We start from the raw sequence: 15,772 nt of genomic DNA, 5'->3' as shown, positions 1-15,772 counted from the left end.
GTAGAGATGGGGAGCAGGGGGGAGGGGGAGAGGGGCCTCCTCCCTGACTGAGGCACTTGGGGGTTATGTTAGAGAATGTCTGGGCAGGTGATTCTTCTCAGCACTTCTGCTTCACAATCTGTAAAGGGGACAGCATGCTGCCTAAGTCCCAGGGCTGTGGTGAGAACTGAATGAGCCAGCGTGCGAACAGACCACCCACATGTATTGGGGATGGGGCACAAGCCCTCACTCGTCCAAAATGGCCCAGGGTTTAGGTTTAGTAGATAGATGCCCAATAATGGTGACTGGAATCCCAGGGCCAGCTGTCTGTGGGCCCATGCCTCCAAGCACCTGTGCACACCTGTAAGTCCACGCCTTAGCTGGGGGTCCTCCTGGGGTGTGGGTGTGTGCGCGTGTGTGCATGTGTGTGTGTGTGTGTGTGTGTGTGGTCTGTTCCAACGAGCGGAAACCATGTCTTGGCACAGGTGTGGGTGTACGTCCCTGGGGATCATTTCTTCCACAGAACCGGCTCTCAGAAGGCAAAAGGTAGGGGGGCAATCTGGGAAGGCTGGTGCTCGGGTGGAGGGAAGAGTGGACAGGCCAAGCTTGAGGAAAAACAGGGCAGAAAAAAACACAGACGGGTGACCCCGGAGTGAGTGCAGTGGCTGAGGTCTGTTGGGGTCCCACCTTGTGGCCTCCTGCCCTAGAGTGGGCCCACAGGAGTGGGTCGTGCTGAGCACCCCGCCCCAGCAAGGTTGGCCACAGCGGGCCTTCATGCCCTACCCTAGCCGGGCAGTCCGAGGGCCTCACAAGAGCCCTGGGGTCCAGCCCTGAAAGGTGGCCCAGCTCACTAGAGGGCAGGATGTGGCCCACTGGCTGTGATCGGCCGGTGTGGCCGTGGGAAAAGCTTCGCAAGCCTTCATGCTGTCCGCTCTACGTACCCGTTAATGAGCTCAGTCACCAGCCGGTGGGCTAGGCGTTCACTTGTGACTGATACCCGAACGAGGAGGAGGAATCCCCAGCCAGGGTCCTGCAGGACGTATTGGATGAAGGGAGTCCTAATGTGCAGGCAGAGGCCCAGCCCACTAGTCCCCGCAGCTGCCCCATGCCCAGGGCACACACTAGGCATTTATTTCTCCTATTGAGGAATAACCTACATGCAGTAAAGGGCAGTAATCATGACTGTACAAGCTGACGAACAGATACCTGTTGTAACCGTGACCCTGAGCAAGGGTCAAGGGTCACTGTTCTAGAAAAATCCCTTGTGTCCCTTGCCAGTCAATACAACCGACCCCAGAATTAACCACTATTCTGACCTCTATCATCAGAGGCTGGTTTTGCCGTCGTAGACTATCAAGTAAATATAGTTACACGGTACGTTCTTTTTTTTGGTCTGTCTTCTTCTGGTTGGCATAATGTTCTTCAGATTCATCCTTGCTCTTGTCTGTGACATTTGTTCACTCCTTTTTCTTCACTGGGTGGTATTGTGTTATAAGGGCGTACCACAATTTGCTTATGTATGCTTCTGCTGGCGGGCATTTGGGTGGTTTCCAGTTTTTGGCTATGGTGGATAAGAGCGCTGTGACTACTCTTGTGCAAGTCTGTGTGTGTGGACACGTTTTTACGTCTGTGTTTTTATTTCTCCGCCTATGAGTGGAGAAACTGGATCACAGGGTAAATGTGTGTTGAACTTTATAAGAAATCGCCAATAGCAATGTATGCAAATTTCAGTTGTTTCTCATCCTTGGATGTCCTTCTGCTCCAGAACCTCAGGAGTCTCAAAGGCCCCACCTCCTTGCCCCATCTGGAGATGAGCCTGCCTGTTAGGAGCCGCAGACATCCTCCAGGGACCTAGAATCCTGCTGCAATGGGGGGGAGGGGCGTGTCTGGCTGATGTGGGCGGGTGCAGGCTGCACCCTCTGGGAGAGAGAAAGGAAACTCACATTTGGTGATCACCAACCACAAATCAAGCACCCCATGAAGGCCTTTAGATACATGCTTTTATCAAATCCTCTGGTTGCTAGGGTCCTGTCAGGAAGTGCACACAAGATATTTGCTGTTTGGGAGACAACCTGTCTTCAAGGCTGCCAGTCCCTAGCAGCCCTTCCCCTGCCACCATGTTGGATATAGTCCATGACCCAGCACAAAGGCACTGAGAAGGTCTGTAGACCCTCTCTCCAACCTGTCCACCTCACCCCCTTACATAGACGAAGAGCAAGGCCCTTAGAGAGAAGGGATTGTGCCCCTACACTTATAAGCAGAGCTGGGCTACGACTCAGGTTTCCTGCTTCCTTCTCAGGAGAGGAAATCAGGCTTCCTCCCTTGGAGGGAAGCTCTGTCTATACCCCCGTCATGGAACCAACCCTAGGGAGAGCATCCCCCAGCTGAGAGCCCCTCTGGGGGTAGGGCATGTGAGGACTCAATCCAGACCGCTCGGGCACACAGCAGGTGTCAAGGAGAGGAAGGATGGATGAGTGATTCAGTCTGGCTCTGCTGCTTGGAAACATGCTAGAAAACCCCTTCTCGGAAATAGTCACGAGTGTGTTCACAGCTCAGTCCCGGATCTTGGAGCTGAAAGAACCCCAGACATCTTTGAGCGCCATGTTCTCCTTTCAACAGCCCGGGTGCCTCCAGCCGAATTTTAAGGATAAAGGAATTGATACCAAGATGTTAAGTAACTGCCTCAGGTTTTGTACTCCAGACCTGACTGGATGAGGATGGTGGAGAGTGGAAATTGGAGGCCTTAGGAGCCAGACCTGGCAGGAATAAAGAGCACACATCTCAGGAATTACAAAGTAAGTAATGAGAAAATTAGGATTCAATTGACCATACTTCATTTTGTACAAAGCCCCTGGGTAAAGCAAGGTCCATTGACATTTTTCCTGATTTCGTCTGTATTATGCAGAAATCTCTTTCCTTCTAAATCCCTGATAAACAGGGACTAAATTGGGGGCCTAGAAGTGGCATCATGTTTTTGGCTGGTAAGCCCTTCTGGGTAACTGTGAGGCTTTTTTTCATCAGGGAGATTAAGTTGCCCTGTTGCTATAAGGGGCATCAAACAAACATAGTAAATGTTCTTGTTAACATTTTATGGATTCACACTGATATGCTAACAATCATTATATATAGGCTAACCTTAATAAAAAAGAAAAAATGGCAGCATGGGAAGGGGTGGGGAGTGGGACACAAGGTGGATGACAGGTGGGGACCATGGTCTCTAGTTACAGCAAGCAGGCAGAGTATGGAAAGAGGACCCTGAACATCAGGGGGATTCAGGCTAAGTTTGCTCAAGCCCCACAGGTGGCTCTGAGGAGAGACTGGAGGGTCCAGGGTCGTATCTCCCTTTAACTTTTCCTCTCCTGGTGGGCTTGAGCTGCTGACTCCTTTCCAAGGGTCCAAGAGTGAGCTCTCTTCACGAATCTCTCAACTTTGACCCTCCAGGAGGGCCATGACAGGCCTGGAGAATGTTTAATGGCTGAGCTGGCTCTGCGTCCAACTCCCTCCTGGCTCTTGGGCTTTAAGCAGCCAGAGATAGGAGTCCTTGGCCAGCACAGGGAGACTTGGTGTCCTGGTTTCAAATGCCAGCCCCTCAGTCCCAACTTGACCCTCAGGTCTTAGAATTTGCTTCTCTGGGGTGAAGCCTGGGTGACTACCTTTTTTGAATGTGCTACCCAGAGCAAATATGGGTAGAGGACTGCAAGGAATGGGGACTAAATGCCCCATTAAAGACATACATGCTAAATATAACTGTGTATGTATATTTATGTATTTAAATACATAAGCATGTGTGCATGTGTGTATACATATATTTTTGATATATTTGACTGTTAATGAGGCATTTATTATATATTGAACATATTGAATACATGCTATATATTATTATATAGTCATCATATATTATATATTATATAATCACATTATATTTTTATTTACACATTACATAGCTCACGTTACATATACATATTCATTTAACATTTCACATTAAATTTTATTATACATTATATTTTCCTAAAAATGTTTTCTTACTAGTTATTAATTACTCATTATTTGTTCATAGTAGCCCTACACTGGAAAGAACCCAAATGCCTATCAAAAAGGGAATGGATAAGCAAATTGTGGTATATCCATACAAGGAATACTACTTGGCAAGAAAAAGGAACCAGCTACTATCACATGCAATAGCATGAAACATCTCAAAATGATGCTATGTAAGAGAAGACAGGCCAAAGAGAGTACCTACTATATCATTCCATTTATATAAGATTCTAGAACACACAATCTAATCTGTAGTTTAAAAAACTAAACCAGTGGCTGCCTGGGGGTGGTGGCGGAGGGTGGAATAGATTGCAAAGAGATGTGAACACACTTTGGGGGATGACGAAAATCTTTGTTTTCTGTATTGTACTGATGGTTTTATAGATATAGTTGTATATTGACACTAATCAAGTTCTACAATTAAGTATGTGTAATTTATCGTATGTCTTCCTATACTTCAGCAATGTAAAAATGATTTCCAGGGGCACCTGGGTGGCTCAGTGGGTTAAGCCTCTGCCTTTGGCTCAGGTCATGATCTCAGGGTCCTGGGATCGAGCCTTGCATGGGGCTCTCTGCTTGGCAGGGAGCCTGCTTCCCCTCTCTCTCTGCCTGACTCTCTGCCTGCTTGTGATCTCTCTCTCTGTCAAATAAATAAATAAAATCTTTTTTAAAAATGTGATTTCCAATCACATTCTTTTCTTTTTTTTAAAAAGATATATTTATTTATTTATTTATTTATTTGACAGAGAGAGAGAGATCACAAGTAAGCTGAGCAGCAGGCAGAGAAAGAGGGGAAAGCAGTCTCCCCACTGAGCAGAGAGCCTGATGTGGGGCTCATCTCAGGACCCTGGGATCATGACCTGAGCCGAAGGCAGAGGCTTAAGCTACTGAGCCACCCAGGCGCCCCTCACATTCCTTTCTTTAACAAATTGTAGACGCCATAATTTTCTTTAATGTTATTATATAATCATTTAATATAATATTTTGTGAGGGTCACAATGGTTATAGCCTTTGATAAATGAAAATTATTTAAAAGCAGTATTTTCTCATCTCTTAAAATTTCTATATTTAGCATGTTTTATAATGTCTGTGATATTTTGCTTAAATAGTATATATGTATAGAATAATCAAATGGAAATAAACATACTGAAAGGTATGTACTTGAAATGTCACCTGTCACCAGTGTGAACACAATATTTTGAAGACCGGTAATATAAGGAGATGCTGGGGCACCTGGGTGGCTCAGAGGGTTAAAGCCTCTGCCTTCGGCTCAGGTCAGGATCTCAGGGTCCTGGGATCGAGCCCCACATCGGGCTCTCTGCTCAGCAGGGATACTGCTTCCCCCTCTCTCTCTCTCCCTCCCTCTCTGCCTACTTGTGATCTCTCTGTCAAATAAGTAAATAAAATCTTAATATATATATACATATATATATATATATATATATATATATATATATATATATAAGGGGCTGCTGAACTTCTATTCCTTGGGAATTCTGTATGATTGAAATAATATTATTTAACCTGAAATAAAGGGGTGGTTGAACAGTAGAGGGGGAAAAAAAAGGAATCACCTGGGCACCTGGCTGGTTCAGTCAGTAGAGCATGTGACTCTTGATCTCAGGGTCACAAATTCAAGCTCCATGTTGGGCATAGAGCCTACTTTAAAAAATTAAATAAAATAAAAAGAAATCATCTTCTGACACAGAACAACATGGATGAATCTCAAAAACAGACACAAAAAATTTTATTAAAAATAAATTTTTAATTTTTATCTTTCTACAGAGAGAGAAATCAGATCAGCGGTTGCCTATGAGCGGCACAGTCCCTGGAAGGGGATGAGAGGAACTTTCTGGGGTGATGGAACGTTCTGCGTCTTGATCGTGCTGGTGGTTACCTCTGTCAGTGCTCAGAGAACTGTACACCTGTAAAATGGGTGCATTTTACTGTATGCAAATTATGCCTAAACAAAAAAAAGGAGCATTGTGAACAGCCTCACTATGGTGCCCAAGCAATGCAACACCTGTCCCAAGGGTCATATCCGACCCAAGGGTGACCAGTTTCCATCCTCTGTGACATTCACTATAGACTTTTCTCACAAATTTTTATTTTATTTTATTTTATTTATTTGAGAGAGAATGAGCTGGACGAGGCAGAGGGAGTGGGAGAAGCAGACTCCCCGCTGAGCAGGGAGCCCGATGCAGGACTTGATCCCAGTACCTGAGGTCATGCCCTGAGCTGGAGGCAGATGCTTGACTGAGTCAGAAGGGCGCCCCTACATTTTGTTTGAAGTAAGCTTTATGGGGCATCTGGGTGGCTCAGTGGTTTAAAGCCTCTGCCTTCGGCTCAGGTCATGATCTCAGGGTCCTGGGATCGAGCCCCGCATCTGGCTCTTTGCTCAGCAGGGAGCCTGCTTCCCTCTATCTCTGCCTGCCTCTCTGCCTACTTGTGATCTCTGTCTGTCAAATAAATAAACAAAATCTTTTAAAAAAAATAAAGTAAGCTTTATGTTTAGTGTGGGGCTTGAACTCACGACCCCGAGATCAAGAGTCACATGCTCTCCCTAAGCCAGTGAAGTGCTCTTCTCATATGATTTTTTAATTGAGGTCTTAGTCACATACCATAAATTTCACCCTTTTAAAGTGTACAATTTTGTGTTTTTTAGTTTATCATAAAGTTGTGCATCATCATCATGTCTGATTTCGTAACACTATCCCGCCCCAAAGAGAAACCCCAGCCCTGTTGCCCTTGCACTGCTAAGTGTCCTTGTCACCTGTTCAGGACCTGTGAGCTCTTATTAACAGATAAGAAGTTGAAGGTGCAAAAATACATGGCCCGGTAATATAAAATTGAGGACATTGTGTCCGTTCATTTATTTTTCCTCCATCAATTGAGACAAGAGGGGTGTCGAGGCAGAGAAGACCCTGAGAATGAATGGGGCATGGCCCTGGGCTTGTAGTACTCAAGGTTGGAAAATGGGGTCCGGGCCCGTGCCTTTCTCGAGACAGGCAACTGGGGGAAAACAAGCTAAGTGACTTAGGTAGACAGAGAAAGAAATGGAGAGATCGTGACGGGTCTCCTGGAGGAGTGGCTTTGGGACCGGGCCAATTATTTCTCATATCTCTGTTGTTTACAGTTTGCAAAGAATATTTACAAACGTTATGTCCTTGGATTCTTGGGCCCCAGGTAGACAGGTGGCTTCATCCCCATTTTACAGAGATGAGGGAACTAAGGCCCAGAGAGGTGAAGGCTCCCATAAAGAAGGTTCTATAAAGAAGTGATGATTAAATCTGGACTTGACGGAAGCCTTTTCCATTCCAAGACCGGATAGGAAAGAAGGATGCCTGGTGGAGGCATTTGCAGGAGCTGAGACCGTGGAGGTGGAGCAGGGCAGGTGCTGGGGGGGACACATATCAGTGGCCTATGCCCCCAAAGCAGCAGGTCCAGCAAGTGGACCAGGCTTCTGTGACGTGAGCAGTGACTTGATGGTGGTAATCACTTGATCACTTGGGTAATTCACCACGGGGAGTCAGCTCCCTTGGGCTGGGTAAAGGGAGCTGCCTGCCCAGTGGCAATGGACAACTGCTGATGGCTGACAGCAGGGCCTGGCATTCTTTGGAATTAAGTTTTTTTGGAGTTGAAAACAGCCCCTAGCCCTGGCCAAGGGCTCTACTGGTGCCTAGGGTCCAGGCCTGGCTCTCACGTTCTCATCCAGAATAAGGTCCTGGGCGGATGCAGCACGGCAGAGAACAGGACTGCCTGGGAGTAGCAGGCAAGGGTTCGAGGAATAGGGCATTCATATGGGGTGGCTGAACACTCACCCCATGGTCAGTGAGGACGGGGGTAAAACCTCTACCCAACAGAGCCAGAAGGAAATAGAGACAGCGTTGGGAATGGCCCAGGTGCTTCACGGTGTGCCAACCTCTGGTCTTAGATGCCACCAGCTGACCAGTGGGCACCTTCTTATCCACCCACTGCCTGCAGGGAAAGGGCTAGCTAGCGTCCTCTCTGCCCTCAGGGGAACTGATATCTTTCTGTGGGATTAGATGAGGTGATAGAACTCAAACAAATGACAAATACAGATTAAATTATAAAAAGTAATTGTGAAGGGGCTCCTGGGTGGCTCAGGTTGGTTAAGCCTCTGCCTTCAGTTCAGGTCATGATCTCAGGGTCCTGGGATCGAGCCCCGCATCGGGCTTTCTGCTCAGCGGGAAGCCTGCTTCCCCCCTCTCTCTGCCTACTTGTGATCTCTCACTTTGTCAAATAAATACATAAAAAAAAATCTTTTTAAAAAAGTAATTGTGAAGAAATAATTCGAAAGGAGGAAGGGAGGGAAGGAGGTTGAGAGAAAGAGAGAGAGAACCTGTTTATGTGGGATAAGTAGGGACATCTTCTCTGAGGAGACCAGCTTACCTTGCTAAACAGATACCAGAACAATGTGAAGGTACCAGCTATGTGAATGTGGGTAGGGAAGGTGAGATGAAGAGTGTTCCAGGCATTGGGAACAATGTGTGCAAGGGCCCTGTGGTGGGAAGGACTTGGACATACTTATGGGGTGGAAAGGAGACAGACACATCTGAACTTCGGCAAGCAAGGCAGATGAGCGGTGACTGGTAAGTGAGCAGGGTGGTCAGGGCCTGTCTCACAGGCCAAAGTAGGTCTTTTGGACATAGCAGTGGCAAAGCCCTGGGATGCTTTGGGGTGGGGAGGGGGAGGGGTGCCATGACCAGAAGTCCATTTTCTTCGTGCTCTTCTGTGCAGGACTCCCACCGGAATTTCCAAGCAGCAGGAACCGGCATACCTGGTTTGTGGCCTAGCTCTGCCTTTCACTAAGAGTGACCTGGAAGTTTCCAGTTTGCTCTCTGTCTACAGGGAACAGCATGATCTATCCTGAGGGATGGTGCAAGGGTGAAAGGAGATTTCATGCGTGTGCATCCACACCCTCACCTACACCCGCCAGACACAAGGCTGATTCTCAGATGGTAAGTTTTTAAATCTTCCTCCACTGTAAAGATTTCTTCAGATCGCCACCCTTCCTCTTTCTCAGGTGTCATGAAGTAGAGGGAGGTTGGAATCAACAAGGAACCTGATTTCTGAGTTTTAAAATATTCAAATAAATTGAAAGATAGTACATTTCCCAGTTGGGAAAATGACATATTATAGAATATTCTCTCTATTTAAATTAATTCATGGGTTTAATGCAACTTCATGCAAAAACCTCAATTTCGCTTTAGAACTAAAAATATCAGTAACAACAACTGACATTTCCTGAGCATTTACTATGTGTCTAACATTGAGCTTGTCAGGCAGGTGTTACTCTTATCCCCATTTTATGCATCCCCTAGGCCTAGATGGGATAATAACTTGCCAAGGTCATGGGACTGGATGGTCCTATCTTCAAAGCCAGCATTCTTAACTCTTCTTCGTTAACTAGGATGTGTATGGACACAGAAACCGGTGTGTTTACCAAGTGATATCTTGAATAATAGGAAATCTGTCTGCAAGATAGCCCTGTTAGATGTTAGAACCTATGCTAAAGAACCAATATTTGGATCCATATAGTTATCTGCTCAAACTGAGGTCTGTGAAAAGAAATGGAGAAACAGATTGACCTGAATCAAAAGCCTACTGTAAAAATAGATTTTACTAAACAAAGGGTAGGGAAAATTTATTTAATGATGATTGCACAAGCAATAAAAACTGGTTGGTGCTGGTGGTGAGTTAAACCCATATTTTATTCCACACAGGAAAATAAACTTGGGATGGATAGTCATCAAAGAATTAAATATAAAATGAAATTTTAGAAAATTCACAGAAAACAGACCATCAGATGGGTGGAAGAAAGCTCATTTTGTCAACATAAAAGCAATAAAATCACAAAGGACTAGAATGACAGATTAAACATTAAAGTAAAACAGAAAAAGAAAAACACACTGGGAAATATTTGCATCATTGATGACACAGGAATAATACTGATAATCTAAAAATAAATGCATATTCGACGTTGGAGAACTTTAAGTCCCCAGCAGATGAATGGATATGAACAGCTAGACAATAAATGAAAAAACATTCATTTTTTAAAGTCATCTAAGAAAGGCTAAAGTAACCTTGAACTACTGACATACTGGTAAAGTAGGAGTGGACAAAAGAGATGGTGCCCACTGCTTAGTGATGTGTATTATGCTCCTTACACTCATCAGTGGTAGGCAGCAGAGTGAGCCGGGTGGTGCTTAGGGAAAGTCCTATGGCACTGTGGAGCAAGACCCCTCTGCCTTCCACCTGGCAACTGCCAGCAATTTGTCCCGAGTGCAGAATTAAAGGACATATTAGCCAACAGTGGTAAAGAACCCAAATATACCACATTGGGAGACTGAGTAAATGTAGGAGGATCCTGCACACCTTCAGAATGAATCATGTGAATAGAAGAAAATGTGAAGTGATAGTAGCAAACACAAGAGAAAAATGCGTGGTTGGTTGCAACTTTGTAAAGACATGTATATAGGTGGAAGGTTTTATGGGTTCCCTAGTATTATGGATACTTTATTTGTACATTTTTCTTGCTCTAGTTGTCATGTTGTCTTTTAAGTGATGGTTAAAAAAAAAAATTCAAATTCAGCCAGCAGCGTGACTTTTGGGCAAGTTTGTCCGTAAAGTGGGGTAATATTTCTCAGCGCGTTTGGCACCTCGGATCTCGTTCTTGCAGTGGGGCCCCTCCTTCCTTAAAGGAAAGAGTCATTAGCGCCCAGTCGGAGACCTCCTACCCGGGCCGGGGAGTCGGGGCACTCCTGAGTCTCGGTTGCAGGAGGACTCCCTTCCGGAGGGAACTTCCCATAGCAAGAGGGGAGGAGGGTGTCCACCGGCATCTGCACTCGCAGGGGAAGGGGCGAGCTGGGAGAACGTAACCGCTTGTGGGCACCTTGGGTTGCGAGGAATCCCTGCATCCACCTTTGAACCTCTGTTCCGGCTCCGGGCCCCTGGTTCTCCTGCCCGAATTCGGCAGCCGTCTTACGACCCCTTGCTAAGGCCCCGAGCGGCAGGAAAACTCGGATTTACAGGGCGCCTCCTGCGGTGGCCTGAAGACACCCAGTGCGCCTGGGGGCCCGAGGCTGCCTTGGTACTTGGGTGCCCTTCCAGGTCTCGAAGGACGCATCAGATTCCCGACGTGGGCCAGGCGGGTGGACGCAGCCCTCTCTGGCTGCAACACTCGCCCATCTGGGCTCAGCCGCCGCTCGGTCCGTTCCTCCGCTCATGCCATCTTGCCCGAGGCGGTCACGTGCGGACGACAGCGGCGCGCTTCGCCCCGGCCCCGGCGCCGGGACCGACCCGCGGACGCCAATGGGTTCCGTGCGGCTTCGCGCACACCCGAGGTGAGGCGCGAGGGCCCTTCCCTCGTGGGTCGGGTAAGGGACAGGGTGGGCGTTGGGTCCCTGGAGCGCGTCTCCCTGTAGGGACCCGCCCGCACCCGGCCGCCTTGCCGTCGGGGACCGGAGGCGCCGCCGCTTGCCCTGCGCCGCGGCCTCGGGGATGTCCGCGGCAAGTTGTGGCTCGGGGCACGAGGGGCGGGGTGGCTGGCGGCGCCGAGCACCCCCTCCCCGACCCCTCACTGCCCGAACACCTCGCATCCCGCGCGGCCCCAGCCGGTCTGGAAGACTTGCGGGCCCACTCCGGGAGGCCCGGCCCGGGGGCGCCACGCGCGCGGCGCGAGGGGCGCGGGCTGCCGGGAGGAGCGCGGATGGGGGGGGGGGCGCGGGCGCATGCGCCCTGCACCCGTGCCATATTGGAATGAGTCGGAGCGCGGAGCGCCGCCGCCGCCGCCGCCTCCGCCGGAGCGCGGGTGGAGGGGGGCGGGGAGAGCTGCCGGCCGCCCCGCTCCGCCGAGCCCAGCAGGAAGGAGGGCGCGAGCGGGCGAGCGCGGGTGGCGCGAGCGGAAAAAGCGCCCGCGCGGGGAAGCGAAAAGAAGGAAAGAAAGAAAGAAAACGAGCGCGAGAAGGGGAAAAGCCAGCGATCGAGCGAGGGCGCGCGCGAAAACTCCCGGCAGGTAAAAAAGCGGGGCCGCCAGCTGGGCCTTCCCGCGCGGCGGCCTGAAGGGGCGGCGGCGGCGCTGGGGCGGGGGACCGCGCGGCGCCCCCCTCGAAGGGGCCGCGCAACTTTGCCAACGAAAAACCGCCGGGAGCCGGCGGGCGGCGGGCGCGCGGGCTGAGGCGCCAACGGGCGGCGGCGGCACGTTGGGGGCGGGGGCGGGGCGGGGGGGGGGCAGCGCGGCGCCCGCGCGCGGCCTCGCGCGGCCCCGCGGCCCCGCGCGCCGGCCGGGCGGGCTGCAGGAGCGCGCCTGGGCGCCTCGCCGCGGCGGCAAGCGGCGGCTGCGGCGGCCCGCGGCCCCGGGCGGGCGGCGCAGTGCGCGGCCGCCCCGGGGGCGTGAAAGGAAAGTGGCCGGGCGGCGGTACCGGCGGGCACCCAAGTTCCCCGGCGCGCTGGGCCCGCCGCGCGCCCCTCCCGGCGCGTCCCGCGCTCCCGCCCGCCGAGCCCCCGCGGACCCGCCCCCCGGGCTCGCTCCGGGGCCGGGGCGCGAACCCGCAGCGGGGGTCGGGGGGCGCGCTGCCCGCGCGGCGGTCGGAACTTCGGAGGGCCGAGGTGGCCGCTGCGCTGTTGGAGAGCGTCTAGCGGCCGCCGCAACCGGTTGCTTCGGGCCAGCGTGGTGGAGTGCGCCGGGCCTCCCCGGAGCCGCGCGCGAGCGGGCAGTGGGCTCGCCCGGCACCCGCCGGCCGACCCCGGCCGGACCTGCTCGCTCGGGGCCCCGACTTGCGCTCGGGAGGGCCGCGACCGTTTCGATTTCTGTTCTTCAAGTCTCGTTGTAAACCGTGAAGACGAGACGGTGGAGAGGCGAGCAGAGAGTCCTGAGAAGCAAGGCCTGCTCTGGTGGGGAGCAGAAACGCCTTGTGAGAACAGAAATAAATTCCCGCGGAAAGGATGTATGTTAAGTTTTTAGCGAGATGTCAGCTGTTCACTGGGATCGGAAACTGAGCCGCAAGGCACAGGTCACCTGCAAGTCTTGTTCTGTGCGAAGAGTTGGGTAGGACATCCCGGGCAGAGGCAAGATTTCTATTTAGTGGGGGTGATTCCAGGCGAGTCACCCAAAGCCTTGCTGGTGAATGGCCCCTAGCGATGTTTTCCTGAATCCTACTTAGTGACATAGTTTTGAGAACCAAGTAACCATCAAAGAGATTTGAAAGGAAATAAGATGGATTTTGCCAATCCCTGCATATACCTTTTCCTCCTGAACCACATCTTAAAGATGTCACACTTGATTGCATTGCAAGAAAAATGCCTGCCTGAAAATGTAATTGATCATTTGCCAACTGTCTAGAAAGGGGGATGATGAGCGTGTCTTTGTGTGTGCACTTTGGGGCCTGTTGGCCTGGTATTTTGAGGAGCGTGTTGAATCCTCCTAGGCCATGAGTAGATCCAGAGTTCATATTTGTTTATAAGGTCACAAAAGTAACGGCCGGGTGGAAACGGGAGTGGCTCCAGCTCAGGACAGTGCTGTTACTACTGTTGTCATTGACTGGCTGCCTTATCTCCGTATGGTTCTTACCCTAAAGATTTGGTTTTCCTTATTTGCAAATCAGAGAATGAATAGCTCATCTTTCTGCATGCTTTCAGATGTCAATTTGGCAACTTTTTAAAATGAGAGATTAAAAAAAAGTCTGTATTTTGACAGGTTCTACATAAAAGTGCTCACAATAAATATACATCTTAATTAAAATACATTTGGAAAAAAAATCTTAGTTGCTACATCTAGTGTTATTTTGTGTCTCTTGTTTGAACAAAGACATTTACAAATGTATTTCAATGTGTTTTAAAAATTATATATGTATTTTTAATTGAGGTCTGATTTACAGTAAGAACTTACATGACCTTTATGCCCTAATAACCACACTCCGATCAAGATGCACAGCACTTTCAGCCTCCCAAAGGGCTCCCTTTACATTGCTCTCATTCGGCAGGCTCCTCTCCCCTCCCCAAGGTGACCACTTCTGGCTCCACTGGTGAATTTTTTTTACATAACAGGGCCCTTTTAAGGGTGAGGGGCAGTATTAAGCTGAAGGACAACAGGTGTGTAAACCTGGAGTTATGGTCATTTTTGCCGTGACTCTGTGCTTTTATAACAGTTTTTACACTTTTAACGACCTGGAATTGTGAGACTTCTTAGCCAGAAGGCTACTTGTCAGCTGAGGTAAGGCTTTGCAGATTTGGATCCGTGGTTGTTGGGCATCCTTGTGGTCACGGGCCCAGTACTGATGTGTTACTTCCCATTTTTTGAATACTGGTGTATTTCCAGACAGTAGGTTTGGAGGATGGATCATGAACTTTCCCAACAAGTCAGTGTTTAAGGTGTTAGGAGATGAGTCAGTTCCTTAAAGCCTAGAATTTGCTGAGAAAATTGAATGAAAATTGATTTTTTTAAGTTCAGTGAATTAAGGAATGTGGGCATAAAGCTTTAACAACCTTTTAAATGACAGCAATTAACTTGATTTATATATGCAGGATATTTGCCTGGTTTATCAAGTCATTAAAACTCTAGTGGTGAAAGCAAAAACAAAAGGTAACTAAAAATGCCAGGTGTGGTTAATTTTTTTTTTTATTTCAACATGATTAGGATACCTTTTTATATTGGCCCTCTAGGAAGTTGTTTTTTTTTTTTTTTTTTTTTTTTTATTCTCCACTGAAGCAAGTATTTCCAACAATTTGCTTATCTTCCCAAATACCTTTTAATGGAGTCCTATACATTTTCTTGTTTCTGCTCCTAAAGGGGAGGAGTTAGAAGTTGTCAGTGAATTCTTGGTAAGTCTTTGCAGTGGCCTGTGTTTTTTACTGTAAGGACACCTGTGTGAAGCAATGTTGGGAACAGTGTTAAGGCCTGTGGTAGGGATTTATGGGGGCATAGTCCGCAAAGTTCAGTGATTTTCTTTTGTGAAATGGTTTCTGCTAAATAATTCTGTTTTCTTTGATTAAGCCAGTCAGTTGATTAGCCAACAGCTAAGCTGGATTTGGTTACTCTGCTCCCAAGATTCACTGCATCATTAGCTAAGATAGTAATCCATCACTTAGTTAAAATTGATGCACTGGTTTTTTGTGTGTATGTGCACACATGTGTGCATCTTTTTAGATTTCTTAACTTTTGCATTGTCAGATATTTCACTTAAAATTTATTAAATTTTGAGAGATGTAACTAAAGATGCAGCATGAGAAACAAAATGCGTATAAAAGAGCATTTCCTCTTTTGATATTTGTTTTTTTGAAAATTTTGATTTTTCTCTTTAAAACTGCTTTTCCTGTCCATAACCTTGCTGGTTCTGTATTTTTGCTTTCACAATGGTAACTAGACTGGGCTTAGCTACAGAGTGAGGGTGTGGATGCAGACATCATTTGACACCGAAGTCTATGGAACAGGTGACTGTCTAAACTTCATTGACCTTTCCATTAAAACTTCATGTTATGTTCATATTAAATAAATGAATACAATCCAGAAAGCAGACCATTATGTAGGCAGGTATTTTGAATGTCAAAATTTTTATATTAAAGGTTTTCTATCTTATGATTTCCTATAACTTTGTAATTGCAGGGTAGTTTTCTTTTAGTAGATAGTATTTATTATCTAACTGGGATGTTTTGTAATTGAAAAAAATATTTCTCCTTATACATAGTTGTTAAATTGGATAAAAGTCTCTGGGGATTTTGGTTACTGGGGTAGATTTTG

At 48.2% G+C, this 15,772-nt stretch overlaps 1 protein-coding gene across 6 annotated transcripts in view; it reads left to right on the top strand.

The window, feature by feature from the left end:
• The first annotated feature begins 11,361 nt into the window (after positions 1 to 11,361).
• The window catches only part of SFMBT1 (Scm like with four mbt domains 1), a 118,864-nt gene continuing 114,453 nt past the window's right edge, over positions 11,362 to 15,772 (top strand). For 5 of the 6 annotated variants that reach the window (XM_045991131.1, XM_045991134.1, XM_045991132.1 and 2 more), the window contains exon 1: positions 11,829 to 12,052. The gene's annotated coding sequence lies outside the window, so the exon portion shown is untranslated. Of the gene's footprint in view, positions 11,382 to 11,828; positions 12,053 to 15,772 lie in introns of those variants that run through there. The other variant, XM_045991128.1, reaches the window with a different exon arrangement.

The sequence above is a fragment of the Meles meles genome, chromosome 20 (assembly GCF_922984935.1).
Source record: "Meles meles chromosome 20, mMelMel3.1 paternal haplotype, whole genome shotgun sequence".
Taxonomy (NCBI): Eukaryota; Metazoa; Chordata; class Mammalia; order Carnivora; family Mustelidae; genus Meles; species Meles meles.
The sequence above is the reverse complement of the archived record's forward strand: the minus strand, read 5'-3'. Positions and strand labels throughout refer to the sequence as shown.